The sequence below is a fragment of the Lissotriton helveticus genome, chromosome 5_1 (assembly GCF_964261635.1).
Source record: "Lissotriton helveticus chromosome 5_1, aLisHel1.1, whole genome shotgun sequence".
Lineage (NCBI taxonomy): Eukaryota > Metazoa > Chordata > Amphibia > Caudata > Salamandridae > Lissotriton > Lissotriton helveticus.
The window spans coordinates 156,075,265-156,102,769 of NC_136065.1; positions in this window are offsets into that span (position 1 = coordinate 156,075,265).

The window sequence follows — 27,505 nt, forward strand, 5'->3', positions numbered from 1 at the left end:
AACAAAGCACCCAGACCCTTGCTGCTAGCATCTGTTACAATAAACGTCGGATCCCCTGGAACAAACGCCTGCAAATTTGGTGCATTCCTCAGATCCATCTTCACCTGATCAAACTCTCTGCTACACTCTTCAGTCCAATTAAACACGGCATTCTTACACATGATTTTCCTCAGATTAACAGTCTTATCTGCAAAATTTCTGACAAACTTATTGTAAAATTCCGCCATACCCAAAAAAGATGAAACTTCTTCTTTTGTGCAAGGTTCCTTCAACTTTTCAATTGTTTCCACAAGATCCTTTTTTGGAGATATGCCCTTCCTTGAGATGTGGTGGCCCAAATAATCTAACTCATTGACACCAAACTTGCACTTGCTCTGACGCAGAGTTAAACCAACTTCCAACATTTTCTTCAACACAAGGCAAACCCTCTCATCATGTTCTTGTTCGTTCTTTCCAGAAATGAGAACATCATCCTGATAACATCTTACCCCCGGTATTCCTTTGAACAGATCTTCCATAATTCTCTGGAATACCGAGGCTGCTGAAACCAACCCAAAAGGCATTCTTAAGAATTTTAATGCACCCATTGGTGTAATGAAACTAGTAAGCTCTTGACACTCTTCTTTCAGCGGAACTTGGTGATAGGCTGAAGCCATATCTAAGGTGGTAAAATAGCATGCCCCATCTAATGTAGAAACCAACTCCTCTATGTTTGGCAAAGGGTACTTGTCAACTATTACCTCTTTATTTAAAGCACGAAGGTCAACACACAGCCGAATCTCATTATTAGGCTTCCTCGCGACCACAATTGGTGCAAGCCACTCAGTTGCTTCTACTGGTTGTATAACCCCAGTCGACAACAACTTCTCAATCTCTTTACCCACAGCATCTTTTACACAAATTGGAATGCGCCTTACTTTAGCAGCAACAGGTACCGCACCCAACTTCAGCCTTATGTTGTGATTGTAACCCTTTATGCATCCTAATTTTTCACTGAACAACTCTTTAAAATTCTTTATAAACTTGTTCTCCACATTGTCAACAGCCTGAACTTGAATAACTGGATGAGCATTTGGATTGAGACTCACACCCAACCTTGCTTGATGAGACCAACTCAACAAGTTGTCACCCCTGTTTACCACATAAACTTTTGCTTCTGTATACCTTCCCTTATATTCAATGCAGTCAAAAAAGAAACCCATTATTTTTATGGGATGTTCTTGATAACCTGTTGGTCTTATATCTGGTTTACACAAAGACTTATTCTTACCGAACGCACTCTCAAACACCTCATTTGAAATAAAGGTGACATGTGAGCAAGAATCAAATTTCATCAACACACGTGCTTCTCCTATCAACACATAATCAGAAGGATGTTCTACCACATCATCATTAATCTGAATGCTAACTAACTTGGTCTCGGTCTTCGTTTCTCTCCCTACTCTTGTTCTGAAATTTCTACCAATGTGTCCTTTTCTTCCACACACATTGCAATTGAATTTAAGGGCAGGACACTCTCTCGCATTTGCCATATGCCCATACCTCCCACATCTGTAACAAGTTCCTTGAAAAGGAGTTGTGAATTTCTTACTCGTCTGTGTTTTAGAAATACTACCATCAACCTCCCCTTTCAAATTTCCCTCCTCACACACCTCTTTTTTCTTCTTCTCATCCACTCTCTTCAAAGCCTGACACACCACTTCTAGTGTTGAAGAACTACTAGGCTTATCATCTTTTTTCTCCTTGCTTAGTTCCCCCACGCATTTTAACATGTGTTCAACCCTTTTTGCAATACCTACCACTTCTTCTAGTGCAGGTTCATCCTTTAGCCACAACTCTTCCCTTATTTTATCACTCACACACCTCAAAACAAACTGATCCCTAATTCGTTCTTCTACCAAAACCCCAAACTTGCAACTTGATGCTAACTTTCTGAGCGCAGTAATGTAGTCCTCAACACTCTCTTCCTTGCCTTGTTCTCGTAACCCGAAATAGTACCTTTCCATGATGGTACTCACTTTAGGAAGATAGTGCAAGTCCAACTGTCTAGCACATACCTCATACTCATTCAATTCCCTTTGATCTGCATGTGAAAGAACTGGAAGTGTCTCCAGAATCTCCTGACCTTCTCCTCCCAAACAATGCATTAATAAAGCATGCTTCCTTTCGCCACTCAAGTTCGCACCACACACTCTCGCATAGTTTTCGAATATTTTCTTCCACTTTTTCCACCTAATCAGTGGTTCTCCTGGTTCCATCAGAAAGAAAGGAGGTGCAGTTACATTCTGCATCTTGCTACTCCTATTCAACTAAATATACCTAGACTTTTCTATTCTTTTAATTCACCATCAAAGTACCACCACCCTTCCCAGATATGGTGTGCCTATCACCGTTGACAGGCTTGAAGTCATACAATCAGTTGCAATTGCTTAGTCTCTTCCACACCTCCAGTCGCTTTTCCCAGCTTATGCCCCTTAGTCTGACCAAAATTGCTCCTTCCAGTTCACTCCTTCTTCTTTTCCACTTTTTTATCAACAGGTCTTTTCTTTTTTTTTTTAAATATAAACTCCTATAATGTCATTTCCCTAAAATACCGTTTTTCCTGTCGAAATGCCGATTTTCCTGCCTTCCTCGTTGTCTTCTTCTTTATAAATACGAAAAACGACAAAAAAATTCAAAATGGCCGCCACCAACTCCAGATATGCACTCGGTCTTTTTTCAAAAGTCGATTGGCCTTGTTTTTTTTTTCCCCGACCCAAAATGGCCGCCACGCAACGATCAGACTTTTTTCTTCGGCTGATCGCGCTTGTTTCTTTTTCTTTTTAAAACGCTCCCATTCAAAGATGTCTGCCACTTTCCTCCAACAAACATCCTTTTTTCTATGGGAATTTACCCACGAAAATCGACGTCACACTCAAACTCCGTTTTTTTCTCCTTTTCCTTATTAAATCAAAGAAAAGAGTCTACCTTTGCCGATTTTCGCCGCGTTTTCGTCTTTTTCTTCAATATTTACAGTGCTTTCTTCGTTTTGCTGTAATCCTCCTCTGAAGATGCCAATCGGCTTTTCTTCTTCAACACAGCAGCCAAGTGAGTGTTTTTTTTCTTCTTTTTGCTTTACACCTGTTGTTGAGGCTGACTTGCACACATGTTCCTTTCCTCAAACGTCGCCAGTGTAATAATGTTGAGAGACTCCAAGTAGTTCAGATAAGCAAGTATAGTTTATTCAGCCCCAGCCAACAGTCAGCTAACAACTGACAACCCTGGAATTACCAGTAAGGGGAACCTTGGTGACATATGGTTCCAAACACTAGGTTCCAACATGGAACCAGAATATCTAGAAAGACAAGTCATCACACTATGTTCCTAAGCTGTCTCATTTCCATTGTGCATGAGTTGTCTTTATGTTGCTTGTTTGATAACAGATGGGTTTAGAAAGAGTCCCATGATATGGGAGCAATGAGAAATCTAGAAGCAACGTCTGCCTCTGTTGGCCAACAAAAGACTGAAAACAAAAAAATATCAACGTTTGGGATCACCAAGAAATCTAGAAGCAAAGTGTGCCTGTGTTGTCCAGCAAAAGGGTTTATAAAGAATCAATGGTTTAAGAATACTGGGAAGTCTAGAAGCAAAGTCTACCTGTGTTGGCCAACAGAAAGGCCTAGAGAGAGTCCCATGGTTTGGGAGTTTAGGATAAATCTAGAAGCAACGCCTACCTGTGTTGGCCAGCAGAAGGGTTTAAAAGAGTTTCAAGCTTTGTAGGCAGCAAGAAATCTAAAAGTAAAGCCCACCAAGGAGATAGGGGCAGATGAATGAACATTCCAAGAAACGTGTGAACATGAAGGCACAAATAGACGTATGCAGGTGGGTGGGCATGTGTGTCCCAACGAAACCACTGGGAGGGGAGCATCTGTGCCTTCCTAAAGAGTTGTGCACGTGTCAATTTAAGTTATAAACACAATGGATGCACTTGTTGATCTTGTGGATAAAGTGGACCCCTCTGGAAGTGTGTCGGTGTTCCAAATATAGATTGCACAATAAGTAATAAGGAAGAAATAGTAGACAAGCGGGGGCAGGGATGCAAATTACAATTTCTGAGCATTGCACTAGTTGGGGAGGACAAAGGTTAACTAAACGTTTTTCAGATGTTACCAATCAGTAAGTAACACAGCTCATGCACTCCAACAATAATACCATGTGAGAGAGCTTAAAGCCAGAGTACCATCTCAAGCCAGACCTATAAAATGTAATCCTATTGAGCAAGGAGGAATGCCACAGCCACTGGTTCCCAGAATTCCTTTCTGTTCCCGATGGGGCAGGGGAAAGGGAATTTTGGAGCTTTTGAAATTTCTGAAGCTTCTGAAACTCCCACCGAGTTAGTCACTTTCACCTTTGCACATATAACACATGCATGCTTGCAGGAGGGGTAAAACGTTGTTTAAGTCTGCCTGCTGCTTGTTAGGCATTGCATACACGTGCAGGAGATTCTGGAATACCATTCAACCAAACCAGAAACTAGCTTTCCATCCAATAAAAATAATTTCACAAAATATTGTAGGACCTTACAGAATGCACATTTCAAAATGTAGTAGTTCCTTGTGGAATCTGAGTTTAAGTAACACCTGTGGCAAAATCCTAGCAATACGTTTAGCTTCGTCCTTTAAGGTCGAGCCTCTCATACATTTTTCCTCCTGTCTTGTAACATAACAGGTGTATTAGTAAAGTTCACGTTTACCCAGACGGGTATCTTGGTGCTGAACACCAAAAAGAAGATTTACGAGAAAATGACGCATCTATATAGTTACGTCACTTTCCCTAAGCCACCATGGATGCGCCGTATTTACAATATGGCGCACCATGGCGCAAGGATTGACTGATGCATCAGAAATTCTGATGCATCTGTTGGCGCAAAAGTCACGCTTTGTTGGACTTGTGTCGCAAGAACAATGCAACTCCAGCAATGCATTGGGAGGCCTATCCCCATTGTGCTGCGTCACTCCTTACACTTGCTTCAAGTAGGCGTAAGGTTTTGATACAGTGGCATCCTAGAAGTGGCGCAGTGAAATCTTGTAAGTTTCACTGCGTCACTTCTATGAGGCTTTTTTGCGTGGGAACACCCACTCTGCATACATTATACCTGACGTAGGTATAATGTGAAGCACAGTTTACAACATGATGCATCTCCAACGCATTTTTACGCCGCCACTGTGTCACAAAAAGTGACGGAACAGCGGAGTAAATATGACTCAATGGGCTTGTAAATCTGCCCCCAAATGTTTATTGCTACACCGCGGTACTCTTTTGATCAACCTTAGAAGAATAAAAGGCTGAGTGGACCCGCCGGGATTCAAACTTGCGACCATGAGGTTGAACACAGTCCCCAGCAGTGGATGTATTGATCCACTGAGCCACCAGACCCGGCTATGGGGTAGTGGAGGACTGCATTATGAAGCAGGGCTGACAGAATTATGTGCCGCGAAAGGCGAATTATGTGGACTAAAGCAGCACAATGTCTGTTTCGTTTTTTCTCACTTTAACAACTATTCATACATTTTGGTTAAAGTTGCACCCCTTTAGTGCAAGGGGATCCGTTAACCTTTGCCAAGAATCTGCCTCTGTATGTACGCTCACGTTGCGCTTTTTGTTTAGTCACTTTTGATCCATTTGAGCTAACAAGAAATATTCAAATTTGGTAAGAACTGCAAATTATGTTTCCAGACGTGCCAACTTCTAAAAACATGCATTGGCATAGCCAATAGGTCTCACCTTTGGGACCTTATAAGTATTTAGCAATGCAGCACATTATACTGAGTGGTACAACAGCTATTTTTCTTTAACACAGAAGCTTTGTGGATAGAGCAGCGCTGCTAGATGCTGGGATGTAGCAGGCATTCAATGACGTGCACTTAGAAAGCGGCTGCATAGGTTTCTAACTCATGGTAGTTTTCTGTTCAAAAGCCGTCCCTCTAGAGTCTGCATGGTAGTGGTATAGCCGGCAACCATTAATTAGATGTGCTGGTGATCAGAGTGCATGCCCCAAAGTATGTGTGTCAGTGTGTGTCTGTTTCACATTAAGGCTTGCCTTTTATGTGACATGGTGAGACCAATGCTACTTCGGGTGTACAGTAGAGTGCATGCAGTCATGAAATCTTAGCTGGGCCTGTACAAATGTACCGGTGAGATTGGCACCTTCCTCCAAATGTACAGAGTGGTGTAGATGTCACTGGATCTCGGAGAGGCCAGTCATGGTGAGTGGTGCAAGCATGTGTTGCACCGGGTGCAGTGCTGTTGTCGTATGGCTATGAGAACAGTGCCTCACGTGTGGTGTGCAGGTCAGCCAGGCGGCACAGAACAGTCCTATCGCTATACTCTGGTATGCATGCAGTGGGCGAGCACTTGACCTAATCAAGTTATTTACTTGATCCTATTCCAAAAATGAAAATGAAGACAGAACACCATTGAACAATGCGTACATGCCAAACAACACTATTCTCGACATGCGTTTATCAGTTTAAAAGGCGCCCGCTCATTTTCAGAAGGTCCAGTGTACAGAGTACTATTCTACCCTGGTCAGACCATGCATTTAAAAGAGACCCATATTGTGGATATCGCTACTCACCAACATGGGATTCCTGCTTGGCGGGCACACCAGGATTCTGCCTATTTTTAAAAAATCAACAGGAAAAGAAGTGGACGATGAATGGCAAGCATGGTGACACATCAGAACCAGCTGTTGGGAAATGTAGTTCTTCATGATAGCAATAGCCACAAGTTTTCAAATGCCCACACACACTTCGTATGGGAAAATGGCGACAGAGATAGACGTGACGCCGAAGACACCCGAAGAAGACTGACCATCAGGCACTGAAAGGGTAAACACCGGTTGAACCAAAAATTGGACTCACAATTGTGTCAACACACATGTGCCAGCCACGGGTTTATGGGGCTGCTCTCCTGTTTTCAAGAAATCCTTATTTTTCTGGCATGCTGGGATAAACACAGCCTCTTTTACAGGGTTAATTGTGCTGGGTGCTCCTTTTTTATAAAAAAATATACAATTTATGAATGAAACTTCGCCACATGCAGGCACCCATTTGCTACTGATCGTATCTTGCTATTCTGTACATGAAACCCATTTTTCCAGGTACCTAGAACAACATAAACCCCTGGAGGAAGTCCAGTTTGGCTTCCGGCCAGCCCATGGAACCGAGACGGCCTTGGTGACCGTGTTGAATGAGCTTCGTTGGCGAGCAGCCAGGGGTGAGGCAGGTGTTTTGATCCTGCTTGACCTGTCTACCGCCTTTGACACGGTGAACCATGGGATCCTGCTGGATAGGCTGAGAGAGGTGGGGGTTACAGGTAGTGCCCTTGGGTGGTTTCAGTCCTTTCTTCAGGGCAGGCAACAAGCTGTGTCCCTCCCTCCTTACCAATTCGCCTTCTCACACATCTCGCATGGCGTTCCTCAAGGCTCGGCAATTAGCCCAATTTTATTCAACATCTATTTGAAGCCCTTGACTGCGGTCATCAAACAATATAACATCGAGATTGTCAATTATGCTGATGATACGCAGCTGATTCTCTCTCTGGAGGGAGATCATTCAACTTCTTTGGAAGTATTTCACAACTGCCTGCGAGATACGGCGGGCTGGCTGAAGGCTAATTCCCTGCAATTTAATACTGGTAAAACAGGGGCACTTTATTGCCCAAGGGCCAGGGTTCAATCTGTTCTACCTTGCAACTTCTGGCCGGCTGACTTCTCTCCACTGGTTCAGTCAGTGAAGGCGGTTTGGAACCTGGGCGTCATGTTCAACAGTAGTCTCACCTTGGAGGCGCAGGTTTCGAAGATAGTGGCTGGTTGTCTGGCCATTATTATATTGCTCAGGAAAATTCTTCCTCTGCTGCCTTCTTCTGCCCAGGCAGAGGTGGTGCGCTGCACCGTGCTAAGTAGGTTAGACTACTGCAACTCTCTGCTGCTAGAGTCCCCGAATTATCTTATGGACAGACTGCAAAGAATCCAGTCTGCCAGAGCCAAGCTAGCCCTGGGGTGGCCCACAAGGTCTTCCTCCTCTAGGGCTCTGGCTCAGCTGCATTGGCTCCCGCTGAGGCACAGAGCCCAGTTCAAGTCTTTCTGCCTGGTGTTTAAAGCCCTCCATGGGTCGGGCCCTGTTCTTTTGCAAAGGAAGTTCGCGTGGCATGTGCCAGTCCGTAACCTTCAATCCTCCTCGGCTAGACTGGTGAGGATACCAAGGTTTAAGAGAGCCAAAGCAGGAGGTAGATCATTTGGTGTGGCGGCAGCGAAACTGTGGAATGCTCTTCCGGTTGAGCTCAGACAAACTTCTGACCTCCTACCGATCAGGAGGAAAAAACGTGGCTATTCCCGAAGTCCTAGATTGTCACCAGTCTTGACCCCCAGCCCCCTCTGCTCCGAGCCTGTCAGCGCCAGGATGCCTGTTGGGTGATAGTGTGCTTTAGAAATGAAATAAATAAATAAATGAATTATGCGTTTAAATATGGAGCAAATGGCAATTAAAAATGCTACTTTAGCGCAGCTTGCTTGTTTATATTCAATTTAAGATCACCACAAACTGGCACCATCAAATGAGGCTTCGTGTATAGCTACACAGTTCTGAAGCCTTCCTTCTAAAACTATGCGAACGGGTTTAATGGCAGTAGCCTTGTCCTGAGCCGCCTGTGTGCTCTGCCTGCCTGACCATGAACACCTCTAGGGCAAGGCAATGCTAGGGGGCCGAGGGGGGGGGGGCATCTGGCTTGCACTCACGAGCATTCAGAACGCTGGGTTTGGTGACAGTAATTTACACCTCCCTGCCCTTTGGAGTTATTTGGCACTTGAACAGAGCACGGTCGGGCATTGTTGTGGCAATGCCGCCTTTTTTTAACAGAACAGCTGTGTGGCCCTTGGAGCTGTCGTGAGGTTTGCAACAGACACAGCAGTGTGATTTGGGCTGTCGAGACTGGCAGCCGACAGGCCGAGTGAAGCTGTGAAGAAGTTTCTCCCTTCGACGCTTTCCAGATGGCAGGGGTTCTGTCACATGCCTGGGCAGACCGCAGTGTTGAAACAGTGGGCCCATTCCACGAGGGAAGGCTTTCTGCAGTTTTACAGAGTGTGAACAAGGTGGAGGGCAGTGCAGGCTTCCACTCGCTGTTCAGGCATCTCGAAGAGCAGAAAATAAAACAAGTGCACGTTTAGTAATCACATGCGCTGTGCTCGGGGTGACTCCGATGTGGGCCAAAGCGGAAGGCGAGATTAACGTTATTTCTCAGTTTACAGAGTGCAAGTGAGACTTAAAAGATAAAGTATTTACCCCCAGGGTCAGGCAGTGTGACCAGTTGAGGGAACCGGGATATTAAAGCGTGGTTTCTGGTCATCGCAGCTGGAAATTAGGCTCACGTGTCTTGGCACTGCAGCTCTACACGTCGCTGCTCGCACCCGCCTGCAAAACTCCGTGGGAGTGAACCTTTTCAGAAAAGGTGGGACATGCATCCACCTTGAGCCATTTGCGTGCTTTCATTCTTGAAAGACACACTCAGAAGCCAATCAAATGTGTGGGTGGAGTCAGACCCACACAGAGTAGCTACAAGAAGCCTCGCAGAGCAGCGCATGCGCGCTGCTAGGCTCGACCTAAAAATGTTACCATGTGTGAGCAGGGCTGGACTGGGAACTGCAACCAGCTCTGGCAGATTGCTGCTTGACCACCCCAGGAGTGGGTGGGGGGATTGGGGAGCTCAGGGTGTGCTGGTAAAAAGCTTGTACTACAGGGGGCAAATATTGCGCACTGCTGCAAAACCGACCCCCAATGACAAAACCAGCTCCCACGGGCAGAAACATGGCCCCAACCCTTCCGGACCCCTGGGAAAATGCCCGGTGCTGGCTACAGCCAGTCCATAAATGTGTGTGAGGAGGGGCGGGCATTGGGAAAAACAGGACATGGGGCGGTTCTAGAATTTTTGGGGCGCGGGCAGGAAGGGAGTGTGCGAGGCCACTCTCATTTGCATACAATGTGAGGCATTCAGGTCTGTTTGAATCTCTATAGATAACCCTGCTCCTGAAACTGCTTTATGCAGACCTGTCCTGGGCTGCAGCCTGTTCCTCTTGCCAACTTATAGGGACCTCTTTTGCAGTTCATAAAGGGCTGGAGAAGGTGTGAGGTTTGCTTGTAGTCTGAGAGGGTTAAAACTGCTGGGGCACTAAACTGCGGGTCAATAGGCGCCCCATGGTGCCTCTGAATGTGCATGCAGGAGAAACCTTCAGAATGTGTCTCCTCCAACTGGGACCAGAGGAGAGGTTCCCCTCCCCTTGGCCTCACCTCAATGTATCATAACAGTGAGGTTCAAGGAAGCACAAGAGAACTGGTGTGCTGTGGTCTGGCTGTGGCATAGTGGTGCGAGGCCTCATTTTGCTGGGCTGAGTGCAGGCCCTGGGCAGCTGCCAACACTGCCCATACCTATTGCTGGCCCTGGTCAGTAATTATTGATGAGCACAGCCTGAGGCACTTCTACCTGCCCCCAACACCTTTAACCAAACAAGCATTTGCAATGAAATAGGTCTTGCATTTGCAAAACTTTGAGGAATTGGCATTGTAATTGACAATGCCTTTTATTTACGTGTTTTGAAAAACTACTTGCAGTTACAAAACACATAAATAACATGCATTGTCATTTACAATGCCAATACCTGAAACTCTCGCAAATGTGAGACCTAGTGGCACTCGAGCTTTAGCAGTAAACATTGTAAGCTAAATCGCGGGTGCCTGGATTGCCTAAAAAGTAAAGTTAATGAAAAAATTCTACCTCTTTACTCTTTAAGCAATCATGGTACCCGCGCTTTGTCTTATGATGTTTATAGCTAAAGCGTGAATGCCGCAATTGTAACAAAAGTAAGCAAATAGAAAAAAAAATGGTGGTTGCACTCTTTTTTTCCCTATTTGTTTACTTTTGTTACAATGGCGGCACCTGTGCCTAGGCTTTGAACATCTTAAGCTAAAGCGCGGTGCCTCGATTGATTTAAAAGTAAAGAAATAGAAAAAAACATCTAATTTCTTTTCTATTTCTTTGCATTTGAAGTAATTGCGGCACCCACGTTTGAGCTTAAGCTGTTAAAAGCTAAAGCACAGGTAATGGCATTGTATAAAAAAGTGAATACATTTTTAAACAAGCATTTACAATGCAACGGTTTCGCCTTTGGAAATGTTAAAGCTATTTGCAATGTAAATGACAATGCCATTTATTTATCTGTTTTCAAAACCAACACATAAATACAAATGTTGCCATTTACAATGCCAATAGCTCAAACTTTTCCAAAGGCGAAACCGTTGCATTGTAAATGCTTGTTTAAATAGGTGTTGGCTTTGAAAATATATAAATTAATAGCATTGTTATTCACAAAGCCAATAGCTTACACTTTCCTAATGCGAGTCCTATTGGCTATGGCAATGCTTGTTGGTAGCAAGCAAGGACAGTGCTGTTGTGGTGCTGAGTGATGATGTGGTTGGGCTGAGTGATGTGGTGGTGTATTAGAGTGATGTGGTGGTGTATTAAGAGTGATGTGGTGGTGTATTAAGAGTGATGTGGTGGTGTATTAAGAGTGATGTGGTGGTGTTCCTGAGTGGTGTGGTGGTGTCCCAGAGTGATGTGGTGGTGTCCCAGAGTGATGTGGTGGTGTCCCAGAGTGATGTGGTGGTGTCCCAGAGTGATGTGGTGGTGTCCCAGAGTGATGTGGTGGTGCCCCTGAGTGATGTGGTGGTGCCCCTGAGTGATGTGGTGGTGCCCCTGAGTGATGTGGTGGTGCCCCTGAGTGACGTGGTGGTGTCCCTGAGTGATGTGGTGTGTGAGGGTGTGTGTGGAGGCAGATGAAATTGTAGCAAACTGTGCCTGGCATTGCAAACTTTCAAGCTCAAATCAGATGTTTCGAATGACGAGGCAACAGAAGGCGCAGAAAAACAGCGGTATTTCATAGACATATTGAAGAGTGCCTGTCTGGTGGCTTAGTGGATTAATGCGTCCACTGTTGTGGTCTGTGTTTGACCTAATGGTCACAGGTTCAAATCTTTCAACTTGTTTTTAGCCACATAATTGATATGAGGGATTTCTGGCTGAAAACACAGTTTTGGGGCATGCCTCCTGAGCACACCCCTTCTCCTCTTCTTCTCGTGTCAGTAAGTGGTTCCTCATCAGAAATGGGAAGTCACCAGACTGTCTTTGGGCAGGATCTGCAGGGCATAAAATGCTTAATTCACAGGGACATCGACTGCGGTGCCTAAACGTGCCTCTGCAACATAAAGTTCAGAAGATACGAAGAAGGGACATTCCACTCTCTTCTGAGACCGTCGTAGAAGTAGATGACTCTAAGCTCCCGAGAGACCAACACCACAAACATCCAAACTCGCAACAACGACAGCCGGATTCTCTGCTGATTTTTTTCTACCCTATCATACCAGCTTTTTGTAGCAAGAGCTACAACGAGACAAACAGAAGTGCTGCATAAACGGAAAAGGTCAGTGCACAATTCGCAGCCAGTTTAGCTCGCTGAGGAACACAGGCACACATGTGTACAGTATCAGGCAATGCTGGCCTGTGAGAGTGCCAAGGTGTCGGAGACCCTGGTATACATTATGAAAGCCTGCTTCGGAGCAGTGGACAGCCAGTGCCACCTGGAGATCACAGAACTGCTGCAGCCCCCGCGCAAATTGATTTCATGCTGCATCCATCATTTTTGCTGAAAGGTTTCCTTTCCCTTTAATTTTGTCACAGATATTACAAGAATAATGTAATGTATACATTTATTTCCCTTTCCCTCGTGTAATTGAAACAGGTTTCCCCTATTGCTTTTAAGGTAGCACCTGTAAATTAAGTTTACACAAAGCGAGACGGTAATGAGAAAATTGAAAAATCAATGCACAAGACTCGAAAACCACCTTACGGTGTGCAGCACGCAGAGAAATTAGTTTCCGCTTTGTGTTTTTTTGTTGTCGTTTTATTTTGTTTTTAGAAATTAACAACAAAAATGCTTCAGGAAACATGCAAAAAATGTTCTACTTGCATTACAAATAGTAGAACTAACTATTTTACATACATGTTATGTCGTGGGGATGTGTCACAGCTTGCGCACACTGACGCATTTGTGTCAAGGATTCAGTCATAGGGCAGAGTTCGAGATCTGGTTGTTTGAGTAGGATCACATGTAGTTTGGAGAGTGGGTAATATGCATGTGCGTAAATATTTCAGTGCACGCGTGTTAAAATGAGCATTAGACCAGTGAAATATCGGGCGCTTCTCTGAAAACAATGGGTGGCAGAGGGCCAAAGCGCCATCTGCATCGACATACTGTGCTCGTGTTTCTGTTTCTCCTCTTTAGTTTAGTTCCTTCTAGCCTCAGTGGATTGAATGTTCCAATAACATTACAGTCCTTCTGCCTCAGGAAGGAAGAACAATACCAACAGGAAAATACCCTGGCACAATCTCCTCCACATAAGGGGTAGTACGGTGAAGGAAATACCAATAATGGAGGATGGTCTTTCAGTCTGAGCACTTCCTTCAGATAGCAGAGCTTTTTCTGTTGCCACTCAACTCAGATCCTGAGTGTATGGGGAGTCGGTATTGTTGAGAACATACAAGCTAGAAGGCCCTGGAAAGGTTGTATGAAGGCATCACGCATGCCATTACAATGCATGCCATAACAACACGGCATGAGTTTCTACCATGCATGCCTTTACCATGCAAACCTTTACAAAGAATATGCCTTTACCACGAAAATGTATTTATTTCACAGGTAACTATAAAGTCTTTTCATATATATATGTTAAAAAAAACACACCAGGCACTCACTAAGTTTTCGTTTCAACCAGCATATATTGCACCATTCAGATGCACTTTGGGTAATGCCTTCCGCAGTGTTTGCAACATAAACGAAGCGGGCTGAACTTAAATGCTTTCACTTGTCCTCATTCCGGGAACTACGTCAGTCATCAAAGTAGGACTGCGCCATTCAAAAATGCAATTCGGTCTTTTAGCCCGCCATGTCAGAGCGATGGTATATGTATCACAAGTTCCACATCCTATATTTTACTAATCACAGTCTCAGCCTTGGACCGGCAATTTAGATCACTTTTGCCACAGGCAGAGAACAATGTGGAAAAAAACTAAGCGGCTGCAAGCTCAGATATGGCACGGTGCAATCAGTCCTCCAAAGTCAATCACACCCCAGTTGGGCTTCTCTTGTTTGCCCCCAAAATCCAAGCATTTCAAGTTGGCAAAATTGCTCTTCATTAAACCAAATATCCTGACAAAATCACCCCTTGTTGTAACCATATTGTAACAATACGGGCACCAACCAGTCAGAATTGCCCAATGATTGACTTTGGAGGACTGCTTGCATTAGATTGGTCCAGGATCTCATTTGACAAACCCACATCACCCCCAACCTTAGCAAACTCCACTGACTCCGGGTACAGCAAAGATACCACTTCAAGCTACTGAGCCACGCATACAAAGCCCTGCACAACTGCGGCCCAGCCTACTTGAACCACCGCCTTAACCAGACACCACCACTCCGCATCCCTTTTTCTAACCCTCACCCTCGCATCTGACATAGCAGAAGCAGCGGTCACTCCTCCTACCTACCACCAAACACATGGAATGAGCCATCCTATCATCTCTGGACCTCCTCATCACTTCTAGAGTTCAGACAATCCCTGAAGATCGGTCTATTTAACTAATTAACTGGATCCTGCCAGCACCTGGATGGATTCCCTCACGGGTGACAAGAAGCGCTATACAAATCTACTGGTTGACTCATTCACCATAGGGCGTCTTTAAAGCAATTAGGAAGAAGTCCACACTTCTCACTGCAGGTAGCAAACAACTATTCACTGTAAGCTCATGTGTGCATCATAATTGCTACACAGTAACAAGGCAGCCGTAGGACGGTGTACTCCTTTTAACAGCTCTTTTTATTATTCCTTAGAGGAATCCATTTATTTGAAGTAACAATTATTCCTGGTCAGCCAGTGCTTTCAATGGGCAGGTACAGTAAGGTGTTTAGTACCAGCACTTCTTTCATTTGAAAGAAAAAGTACATGCACTTCTCAGCAGGGGTCTAATAATGTTAATGGGAGGGTAACACTTCTCAGCAGGGGTCTAATAATGTTAATGGGAGGGTAACACTTCTCAGCAGGGGTCTATTATTTTTAATGGGAGAGTGACAATTCTCAGTAGCGGGCCAACATTTTTTAACGGGAGAGTACTGGCACTTCTCAGCGTGGGTCCAATATTTTTTTACGGGAGATTACTGGTGTTTCTCAGCAGGGATTCAATATTTTTGATTGGAGTATACATGCATTCTCAGCAAGAGACCAATAATTTCAGTGGAGATATCAGCACTTTTCAGCAGGTACAAAACCTTTGATGGCAGAGTACCGGCACTCCTCAGCAGGGATGTAATATTTTAGTGGCACTTCTCAGTAGCACGCAGGCGCTCTGCGATGATGAGAACCAGCACTTCTATATTTCCATGTCAGGCACGGTTGTCAGCTGTGCTCTTCAGACTAGCATCTCAATGGGTGATACAATTATTTTAATGTCCCTCTTCCCATAAGCCCCAAGGTCTCTCCCGTCCGCCCCTTGCAGCATGGAGAACGCAAGGGGTGGCATTCTGCAGCGGCCCACTTTTCTAAAGACTCCAGGGTGAGAAGAACAAGAAGATATTCCAATCAGAGGGGGCAATTCTCTTTTTGGGAGGTTTAATAAGGATAAATATTACTCATATTTAAGGAGAGGGTATTAATTTGGGCAGGAGCGGACTCAGGAGTCCATTTTTTAGACCAAAACTCATTTCTCACCATCAGACTTTGTTCTAGACCAAGAAAGAGAAAGTCAGAAAAAGTAGAAGGGGAGGAAAAGAATGACCAGGAGGAAAGAAGGAAGTAAAGAGCCTGCGAGAGTTAGATAAAGAAACAGGAGGTGTTGGAAGCAAGAAGCAAGAGGCATGAGGAGAGATCAAGACCAGGTAAGCTTAAAATTCACAAACCAGGACATTCAACAGCACCTAAGCACAATATAGCGCCTGCAGTTATTTCTATTTTTTTTATTTTTAGCAAAGCAAGCACTGAATTTTACAAAGCCTAGTAGTCTTGATGGAAATAACATGCATTGTGGGATGTGCGCGGTGCAAAAAGACCAATAAAAGGCAATGAACCCTGCCAAAGAAAACATATTGTGGAAAAAATATCCCTGTGCACTTCTGATAACTCCAGAGAAATGGTTGGCTGGGGTGGGAGGTCAAGGTGAAGAAACCATTAATGGACTCAGGGTGGGGCAGCAGCAAAGTAAAAACCGGCAACTAAACCTTCACTTCAGTGAAATGGAAACGGAGGTCGACTGAGGGAGGGCATCCTGGCGCACTTAGGCCTGCCCTCTCTTTTAGTGCTTGAAGGCCCATTCTGACACACCCAGGGAGCCCCCGAGCCCTGAACATTCCATTGGAGGCCCCGCAGCTGACGCTCTTTCTGCACTGCAGAATCAGCCGCCGCTGCACGGCTCTCCCTTTCACCCACAGCAAGCTGCGTCCTCCCCCGCTGCCTGGTCTCTGCTGAAACCTCCCAGTGATAGAAAAACAGTTTAAAAAAATGCAAATGCATGTAACTGAGTAATCAACAGATCTAAAGGCTGCCTGAATCTGAATTTACGGTGACAATCATTTTTCTTTAATCTTTTTCAAAGGTACAGTGAGCTGGTAACAGATGAGTAACAGATGATCAGGGCGGGCTCGCGACTTCCCTGGAAGCGGCTGCAGGTCTCACCTGTATATGGGCTCGACAAATTTCCCAGGGGCGAAGGGGGCGCCGCCCCGTGCGGGCAACTATCAAAAGGGGTCAGGGGCTGGTCTGGGCTGTCTCCCACGGTGGGGGGAGTGGAGGTGACACATGCCTTTCAAGTGTCAGTGCTGGGATGAGCTGTGCCACTGAAAGGCACGATAGCAGCATCTTACCTGTGCGTGTCTCGGCCGCTGCTGCTTAGGGAACCCGAAGGTGGAGCAGTGTCACCAGGGCGCATAGCGTTCCCCTCCAAGCCATGTGCTGCGGGAGAGGCTTGCCCACCTTGCCTGTGTGCCCTGGGCGCTTCACCGCCACCAGTCACATGGCGGCCTGGGTCTCGCTGCTGTCGGGAGAGAAGTGCAGATCTGAACAAATTGCTCTCAGCAGGCAGCCGCCGCTCTTTCGCTTTCGGGGTCTTGTTGAGTGTCACTTAAGGATATTTGACTTTGAATGGGTGGGAAGAGGCATATTATTTTCGCGGTCGTTATGGCTAGGTAGAAAACTATTAATACTTTTTTTTATTTTTAATCTTACAGCTTCTTGTTCTTAAAACGGAAAACGTACCCCAAGTTTTCAAAAACTGCGTGCATAGTGACTGCGGCCGTGTTTGCCTTTCTCCGCTGGCTTTCTTGCTGGCTTTCTCCGACGTGGAGCTTGACGAGCCTTAAATGGGCGAACTTTTGTGCTGTCGGCCTTCCACCCTTGGTCCGCCCTCACACGCAGCAGGAATGAAATAATCAACAAGCGCCCCACACCCAGGCACTTAAGGAGGCAGTGTGAGGTGCTGGCTTTCTCCGACGTGGAGCATGGCAGGAATGAAATAATCAAGCGCCCCACACCAGAGCACTTAAGGAGGCAGTGTGAGGAGCTGGCTTTCTTATGAAAGGAAAACCGACTTCACATGTCTAATAGTCGGTAGTGATATAGCGCGTTTGCATATGAGTGGCATCAATTGACAATGCATAACAACAGTAATGCACGGTTTATATCAGAATCAGTTGCTGAAATATCGTACAGGAGAAAAAAGGAAGGGGTTGCAGTAGAGCAAGGCAACAACATTTATAACAAGTCAGGTCCCGGGCCGGCCAGCCAATCACAGCGCGGCCCGGGAATGACGTCACGGGGGTGTCCCGGGCCGGCAGCCAATCGCAGCGCGGCCCGGGACAAAGGGGCGGGGCTTAAAAAAAGCACCAGAAACGCCCCCGAATCGCGTTTTCGTGAGAAAGCGCGATTGACAGCCTCTGCCTCCCAATGGCTAGCCTCCATTTATGGAGCTAGCCAATTGGAAACAGAGGCTGTCCTAACCTCACTATTAAAAACAACAGATTTCGATCTGGGAGTGGCTTCGCCCCTCGCCAGGTTACGAAACCTAAAAAGGCATTCAGCTGGGTTTGGCGTTCCCAAGGAACAAGAGGAAAATACAGCCACCATTATTGGTGCTGGCCACGCTACCTAAATAAAGAAAAAAAACATTGCGGAAGTGGTTGTCCTGCCTGCAAAAGCAGGCAGGTAAAAGACCATTAACAGAAGAGTGCTCGGAGACTGTAATTTACAGCTACTGAGTAACAACACGTGTAACAGGGGGTGTCCTGATGGAAGGTAACAACAGAAAAGAGGGAGGTACTTAGGAGGGACTAGTAAGCCTATTAACAAATCAAAGGCCAACCTTTACAAAGGACAGTGAAGGAGCCAATAAAAAATGTGGGCAAAGAGTGGATAGAGCTTACAGTCCATACCTGAAAACAGCATGTCTCGAAGAGACAGCGCAAGCGCTGCCTAGTCAAGACCTAAAAAGGTTCTAAGGCTGCCACTGGGGGTTTACACCCCATAATAATCATTGGTGTACAGGGCTCCCATACCCAAACTCTGGAAGCCCGCTCTGTGAAGGAGTTTCCAGTTCATCTTCTGTCCCACCATGTGATATTGACCTTTCACAGGGAGACCGTGTGAAGGCAGATGCCAGTGTATATCACACATCGTGTAAACTGGCAGGTCTGTGTATCAGATGCTGGATTATGGGTAAATCTGACGAATCCATGACTACTCAGAAAACACTGCGTTCACAGGATTGCATAATTTCAGTGGCCCTGATTGTAATATTGGTAAAATGGCTGCCCTAAATTATTCAATGTTATGAGAGAAGCAGTTGACTCTGGCCCTGCATACATTCACATTAAGCAGAGGGCGTCTGGTGCAGTAGTTTCCGACCCAAAACTCTAAAAAAGCCATCGAAAGGAAGACTGAATGGACGATGTAAAGTGGTATCTATAGCATATGCACAATGCCTGCATGCACTATGAAGAGAGATGCACAGTTTCGTACCTAGATTGATGATGTAGAGCACCTGAGCGCCAGTATGCACCAGGCACCTTAAAGGCCAGGAATGGCCAGGGGCTGAGGATGCAGCCTTTTGGCTAGGGCGGTCGACCTTGATGCTGGAGAACCAAGTTCAAATCTTGGCAAATCTGGTGCTCATGTAAAGTGCTCTGATACCCGATTCGGGAGTAGTTCGCACTATATAAAACTCTATTAAAAATAAAATTGGAAAAAAAATGATTTTCCAATGCCCGAATAATAATTGCTGTTATGCCTATGTGTCTCCGTACCTGCGCTTCAAAGAATCTAGATAGCTTCAGGAGCCCTACAGATGGCATCAGTAAAGGGGGGATATAGGCAATAGCCAATTTCAACCTAAATATTTTTTGGGAAAAATAATTCTCTGTTCCGACTCTAGTCTTAGGATATTTGGGAAAAGTGTATTTTCAAGTTAGTGTGCATCCCACTGATATCTGCAAATAGTGAGCAGAGGCATTGGGACATTTCAGTCCGAGAAGGTGGACAGTGGAGGACCACTGACGTCCAGAACATCTATCATGCTGTCTTGCCTTTCCCTATATAGCTCCTACCATGTGCAAAGGCATCCTTCTGGACACCTGATGAAATCAGTGTGGCAGATTCATTACTTTTTAGCACAGTGCTGCACAGCAAACACAGTTGCTGTACAGTGTTGTTCTCAGTGGCAGTCGCCACCGATCTTGAATGGTAGGGTGCCGCAGGAAGAGGGTAGGGGCTTGGGGAGGGGAAGTTAAAATAATTAAAAGAAAAACATAATAAACTTACCTGCTGCTCTGCTGAAGGCCGCCCCACTGCTCCTCTCGTCACCATCGGGTCGGAAGGGGATGAGGTCTCACGGCACAGATTCCACACCAAATCCAGATGCTGCTCTCACATGAGAATAGCGCCAGGATTGGTCTGAGCAGCCTCGTTTGCCGTTCAGGTGCACTGGAGCCTGTGCCTTTTCTCCAACCCGGCTGTGTAACAGAGCTGGGTTGGAGAAACATAACTGAGCATGTGTGCTTGAGGTTCTGTAATTCTCGAGTCTGACTCCATTTTGTTCTGTGCCACCATTTTGTCTTGCCCTCACGTACGCCTGTAAAGGTAACCTGGCGAACGAAGTGGCCTTGCCTTCTTAGTTCATGAATACATTAACTAGGTTTCTCTTTGACTCTGAAATGAACTGTAAGAAACTGACCTCGCAAAGCCAATTTCCCTGATCGATCTTTTATCTGAGATTGCCAATCAATGTTCTGGACATCATTAACTTTTTAGTTTCCTTGCACGTGCTTTATCTTGTTCAGCATCTTTTACAGTTTTTTTTAATGTTTCTTCATTACATGGGTTATGCTTTCAATTATAGGTTTGTCCGGCTTGTGGAGATTGAATTTGGGACATTCCTAATAATTAACTTTTGGGTTGGGAAACTGTAAATTGAGTTTTTGCTATGTGATACTTTGTTTGAAAATGTATCTTATTGGCTAGAATTTTGTGCAGTGGGTGTACATTTATAATGTGAATATCTATACTACTATTGTAAAGCAAGAACGTTGGACCTTTGAGGCGGGTAAACTCGGGAACCACAGTGCCAATCCACACACCCGATACATCATTGTAATCGTCAGGGTGTGCAGATGGACATAGGTTATATCAATTTTAAAAAAAAACGTTATTTAAAAAATTGACGATAAAAAAAAGTAGTCCCTTGCAAGTAGCGCCGGCCGCGATCTGCGTGGTGACATCAGGAGCGGGGGGAGGTTGGCGTGCAGGAGCGGAAGAGGAGCGGCGGACATCAGCGCGGGGAGGAGCGGCGGACAGGCTGGAAGGAGCGGTGAGGAGCGGCGGACAGGCGGTGAGGAGCGGCGAGGAGCGGCGGTGAGGAGCGGTGAGCGGCGGATGAGATAGGTTATTTATTTAATTGGGGTAGAGTCACTGCGGGTCTGGCAGAGTTAGCGCGGGTGTGGCAGCTGAATTGGGGTAGAGTCAGTATAGGTCTGGCAGAGTCAGCGCGGGTGTGGCAGCTGAATTGGGGTAGAGTCAGTGCGGGTCTGGCAGAGTCAGCGCGGGTGTGGCAGCTGAATTGGGGTAGAGTCAGTGCGGGTCTGGCAAAGTCAGCGCGGGTGTGGCAGCTCAATTGGGGTAGAGTCAGTGCGGGTCTGGCAGAGTCAGTGCGGGTCTGGCAGAGTCAGCGCGGGTGTGGCAGAGTCAGCTAATAGTAGTATAGGGGAGCGGCGGATGAGAACATGAGAACATTAGAAGTGAGCAAAAAACCAAAGCAAACGTTACATTAAATGAAGCAAGCGGATGAGGTAGGTTATTTATTTATTTATTAAGGAGCGGGGAGCGGCGGATGACAACATGAGAACATTACAAGTGAGCAAAAAACAAAAGCAAATGTTACATTCAATGAAGCAAAAGCAAAAATGACAATCGTGAGCCAAAAAAATACAAGAGCTAGCAAACGGTGCATTACAAAAGTGACAATCGTGAGCGTAGCAAACAGTGCATTACAGGAGGAAAAAGTGACGTGTGCAGGTTACAAAAGCATACAAAGTAAACATAGAGGTATAATACTGCAATATCTGGAGGAAGGCTCTGGGGGACCCAAGGACAACGTCGGGGCGGCGGGGGGCCTGAAGCCTAATTGCTCCCGGACAACGTCGGGACGGGCTGCTAGTTGGGTATAAAAGGAGACGTCTCGCCTTAGTAAAATGAGCAGTCTCCTGAGAATTTACACCGTGATGCATTTCTAGGATTACTGTTACTAGCTGCAGCTAATAAACTTGGTCTCTGACGCCATCCAGAAGTATTCCGTGTCTTTGAATACCAAGACAGGTGAACTCGAAGATCTTAGGCGTGCCCCTGACGCCGCTGGGTTAATCCCCGGTTCTTCAACTGGCGCCCAACGTGGGGCGACTTCAGCGGTACTGGTCCAAGCCCGAAGATTGTGAGAAGCCCCGTGAGGAAATTCTGGAGGACGGCCGCCACTTCAATGACCCCTGCATGTCGACGTGGACTGAAGGTTTATTCTGCGAGGCTTCCCCTTTCCGATGGCTGCGAAGGACTGCTACCCTGACTGTCGCCTTGTCTTGGACCCTCTTGTGATGATTTGTAAGGCGAGACGTTAGACGGTCTTCTGGTGGCGTGACAGACATTTTGGTTAAGTATAAGTAGGTCGCTCCCACGACTTTGTTTTGTTTCTTGGTTTTGATTCCGCCATTGCAATAGTCGAAGCCGAGGAGTACGTACATTTACGAGTGTATCATTTTTGGTAACCCCTTGAAGTTTGAAGCAAGACTCGTGAGCTAAAGATGCCTGGTTTTGGCAAAATTAGGAAATGGTTTTGTTGTAGTTGTAATAAGGATTCCTGATTGGAGGACTCGTGTCTGATACCTCCGGTTGGAACTCCAACCTATGAGCTCTATTCAAAGCATGGTGTGGGTCCCATTACCTATAATGAAGTATGGGTCCGTTATACAAGGAAAGATGGTGTTTTACGATGGCCCCCACATGGTAGTTTTGAATCAGATGTTTTAGATAACCTAGAAGTTGCGCTATTTAAGAAGAAAGCCCGGCCGGCGATGTTTGACTCTTTCCGCCTTTGGCGTAAGGAAGCCAAACAGCGAGAAATTAAGCAAGCTAAGAGAGATAGGAAGGAAAGGAATATGTCGGTAATGCCAGCTGCTAAGCAGTTTAAGGAAGATGAAGAAGATCGTGCGATTGAAGTGTTAGATAGACAACATTGCATGGCCATTGACAAATGTTCCCTGGCTTAGCCACCCCCCCTCTCAAATGTGACTGAAGACCCTGAAAAGGATCCTTTGATGTCACATTTACTGAGATTACCACCCCCTTATGTGCAGGGTGCTACTGCACCTCCGTTACCTCCAGTTGTTGTACCCCTTGTTGTCGTTCAACCCCCTGTTGTTGTTCCACCACCTGTTGCTTCACAGGTGGGTCTTCCTTCCGCGGCGCAGCCCCCTCCAGGGAGGCCAGCTTTGTCACCAGCCTTGCCTCAAACTCCTTTGCCTTACACTCCTTTATCTTCAACTTCTCTTATTTCTGTCCCTACGTCTCTCTTGCCTCAAAACACTTTGTCTCCTGTCCTCATGTCCACTTATTCTCCTTCTGCTCGGCAACGAATGACTGAAATTGTCACTAGTCTTTTGTCTCCTCTCTTTGGGTCACTAAATATGACCCCTGTTTCTGAACGTAAGCAGAGACGTAGTCAGCTTCCTGGTCCCGAAGAGCGGGCAGTGTTAGATCTCCTTGCTCGTAGATGGGTTTTGAATGCCTCCAAGTACGGTCCACAAGTGGTTATGGATATCTTCCTACAGTGGGAGGCACCAAAACAAAGGTATGTTTTTGATGTCATGTGTACTTTCCTTCGTCAGGAATGGGAAGATAATGAGTTGGGTTCAATTCCATTGGAATTGATTAATGTTCAGTCTGAATTTGCTAAAGGAACGATAGTGGGTTCCGATGTTGAGGAAGCGGTAGAGACACTACTCACTTGTAGGTCTAGACTTCCATCTCAGTTATTGTTCGAACCTGACCCTTCTGTTAGGAGAAAAGTGAAGCAGTATCCTATTGAGAGAGGTTCCCCCTGTATGGAGAGAAGAAGTTTTGGCTGATGCCGCTCATGGTATTGCGGCTGCACCGGCTCATTTTCAATGAGTGTGGGTGCATGCCCCTTGGAAAAGCGCTGAGGTCCTGGCTCTTAAGCAGACCTTGCCTGACCCCCGTAAAAATCCTGCTGGTTATTACAAGGAGTTGTCTCAGACAGTTGATGCATGTGTTTTGAATTTAGCTGACATAGATATGTTGATGGGTAATGTAGTTCCTCAACCCTTGTGGGCGAAGATCCATCATGAGGACCACGCGCCAGAGTTAGGAGATACATGGGTTAATATTACTGCTGCAGATGGTCGGCAGGTAGGAGGTGCCAAACCCTTAGTTGCAGAACTACCTGGTAGGATTATTAATTTAATGAACACTATGATGCCTCCTTTGCGGGTGAATTGGGACAAGTTAGCAGCATGTAAACAAAAGAAAGATGAGAGTGTGTCTGATTTCTTCACTAGGTTCGAGGAAACATTCATTGATCATAGTGGTCAGGACATGAGTACAGAAGGTGGTCAGAGGTTGTTTGTAGATAAGTTTGTTTTTAATTTACTTCCTGAACTTTCTAATAAGTTAAAGGACTCTGAGAGTTCATGGGCTGTTTCTTCTTCAGCCCAGATATTGGCTACTGCACAATACTATGAGAATAGAGATAATGATGAGAAGGATAAAGTAGAGAAGAAGACTAGAGAATTAAAAACGAAAGTTCTTCTGCAGCAGGCTTATCCGCCTCGCCCTAATCAGTGTCAGTTTCAGCAACCCCCAAAGTTTCAGAAACTGTTCCAGAAGCCTGAGTCTTTTGCTTCGCGACTCCCGCTAGGCCCTAATCAGTGTGCTTATTGTAAAGAGGAAGGTCACTTCAAGAATAGTTGCCCAATCTTGCTACAGCATGCGAATGGTATGTCTGGTCTGAGAGGTCGTGGTGGTTACCAACAAGTACCTAGGGGTAGGGGACGTGGTACGTTTCCCCAGAATGAACTTTCCTTTTCCGCTCAGAATTCTATAAATTATTTTGATCAACAGAATGTTCCGACCGTTCAGTCCGCTCAGTACTACACTGATGATTATTATGTAGGAAGTGAGAGTGCTGGTTTCAATGATAGTTAGGACAGCCATGGACAAAGGGAGGGAGTAGTGTCAGTTCCAGTAGACCAGAGTGGACCTTATGTTGAAGTGATTACATCAGGTGTGGCAGAACGTTTTCTTTTGGATACTGGTGCAGCAAAGAGTTCTATCATGCACTCTAAACTCCCTGGCGCACCCTTGTCTGGCTTGACTAATGTTTCGGTAGGATTTTCTGGCGCCCCAGTTCGTAACCCGTTTTCCTGTCCTTTGCCCCTTTCTATTGGTCCTTGTGAGTTGGAGGCTCCCCTTATTCTAACGACTGGCTGTGGCGAGAATTTATTGGGTTTGGACTTATTGAAAAGATTGCATGCGACATTACATTGTTCTCCTTTGGGAGTACATCTTACAGTGGGCAAGAAAGTGATTTCCCCGATATATCTGTCTAAGGATCACCTTCCACTGGAACTGCTTTCTCTCTCTTATACACTTTGGGCTACAGGTCCAAATGATGTTGGTCTCTTGCAGATTCCACCTTACGTTGTTACCCTTAAGTAGAATGCTAAATTACCTCGCATTCTTCAGTGCAAAATTTCCAGTGATGGCGAAAGGGCTCTTTTAGCGATCATCTATGATTTGGTTGAGAAAGGTGTGGTTGAAGAAACGAGAGGCAATGTGTGTAATAGTCCTGTTCTACCTGTCCTTAAGCATACTGACTCTTCTCAGCCACCTGTGTATCGGTTTGTGATTGACCTTCGAGAGGTCAATAAGATTGTTGTGCCACAGTTTCCTGTTGTCCCAGACATTACTGCTTTATTGACTATGATCCCTGCTTCAGCTGCTTGGTTTTCTGTTATTGATCTGAAGAACGCTTTCTTCAGTATTCCGATTGCTGAGGAAAGTAGGGATATTTTTGGCTTTTCTTTAGGAGGTCACAGTTTCCGGTTTAAACGCGCTCCTCAAGGTTATTGTGAGAGTCTCTCCATTTATAGTCAGGCTTTGAAAACTCAGCTTGATACTTTTGCATTGCCTTCTGGTGCTACTCTTATCCAGTATGTTGATGATCTGTTGGTTGCTGCTGATGATGAAGAGATTTGTAAAGAGGTTACTCTTTCTTGGTTGCGACACCTGTCTGATCTTCATCATAAAGTGTCACCTTCGAAGTTGCAGTATTGCCGACAAGAAGTGACCTACTTAGGTCATCTCTTGTTGAAGGAGGGAAGACGATTGACCCCAGAGCGTATTCAAGCGATTGCCCAAATGACTGTGCCGTGCACACAGAGAGAGGTGCGTCCCTTCTTAGGTATCACCTCGTATTGTAGAAAGTGGATTCCGAATTTTTCTTTGTTAGCGAAACCTTTCTTGGCACTTACTCTTAAGGACACACCACACCCTCTTCCTTGGTCTGACGAATGTCAGAAGAGTTTTTCTGAATTGCGTGATGCATTGTGTTCTGCTCCGGTGTTGGGTACCCCTGACTATAGTAAACCTTTTACACTTTATGTACACGAGAGATCCGGTAGCTAGGGCATTGCCTAGTTGTCTAAGAGCTACAGCTCAGCGGCTGTTTCTATTCGACAGTCTGCTGGTTTGGTATAGGATAATACATTGATTGTGATGGTTCCACGTGCAGTGGATACCCTATTGAACAGAACAAAGACTCAACATTTTACCAGTGCACGTTTGTCGGGTTATGAGTTGACGCTTTTGGCTAGTCATGTGCACATCAAGGGGTGCAACACATTGAATCCAGCTACATTGTTACCAATTTTTAAAGAGACAGATGCTCAGGAACAGCATGACTGTTTTCTCCGGACAGAGGAGGAACGAAGGGTAGAGTTGATCTGAAAGATACTCCTCTTTCGAATCCTGATGGTACCCTAGGGGTAGATGGTTCATGCTTTAAGCTTCCGAATGGAGAGACTACTGCAGCATATGCTCTCACAACTTTGCACACGATTGTTGAAACAGCACGTATTGCACAGAATTCAGCACAGGCAGCGGAGTTGATAGCATTGACTAGAGCGTGTGTGTTGTCAAAAGGAAAGAGAGTGAATGTTTTTACTGATAGCCAATATGCATTTGGCGTGGCTCACAGTTTTGGTCGTTTGTGGAAAGAGAGAGGATTTCTTACTTCCATGGTACGAAAATTTAGCATGGACAATTAGTGAGTGAACTTTTTGAATCACTTACTTTGCCGACCCAAATTGCGATAGTAAAGTGTAGTGCGCATAAGAAGGTTACGGATGATGTGGGTCGAGGGAATGCGTTTGCAGATGAAGTAGCGAGAGAAACAGCGAAAGATGTGACGAGTCGGATGTATGTTGCAGGTCCTGCCAGATGGGTTGTGGAAGGAGGAATGTGTGAAGATACAACAGAAAGTGTGAAGATGATTCAGGCGGAAGCTACTGAGAAAGAATTGAGTATGTGGAGAGAGAGTACGGGAATGTTGGATTCAACAGGCTGTTGGGTTGAGTTGTCAGAGCACCAGCGATGGTTGTTGCCAGATGCATATGTGCTCCCGGTGGTTACTATGGCTCATGGGCTGGCTCACATTAGTTCAAAAGGGATATGTAAGTTGTTGGCTCCGGTATGGCAGAATGGTGGAATTCCTAAGTGTGCTGAGAATTTGGTTGAACACTGCATGATTTGCTTGATGC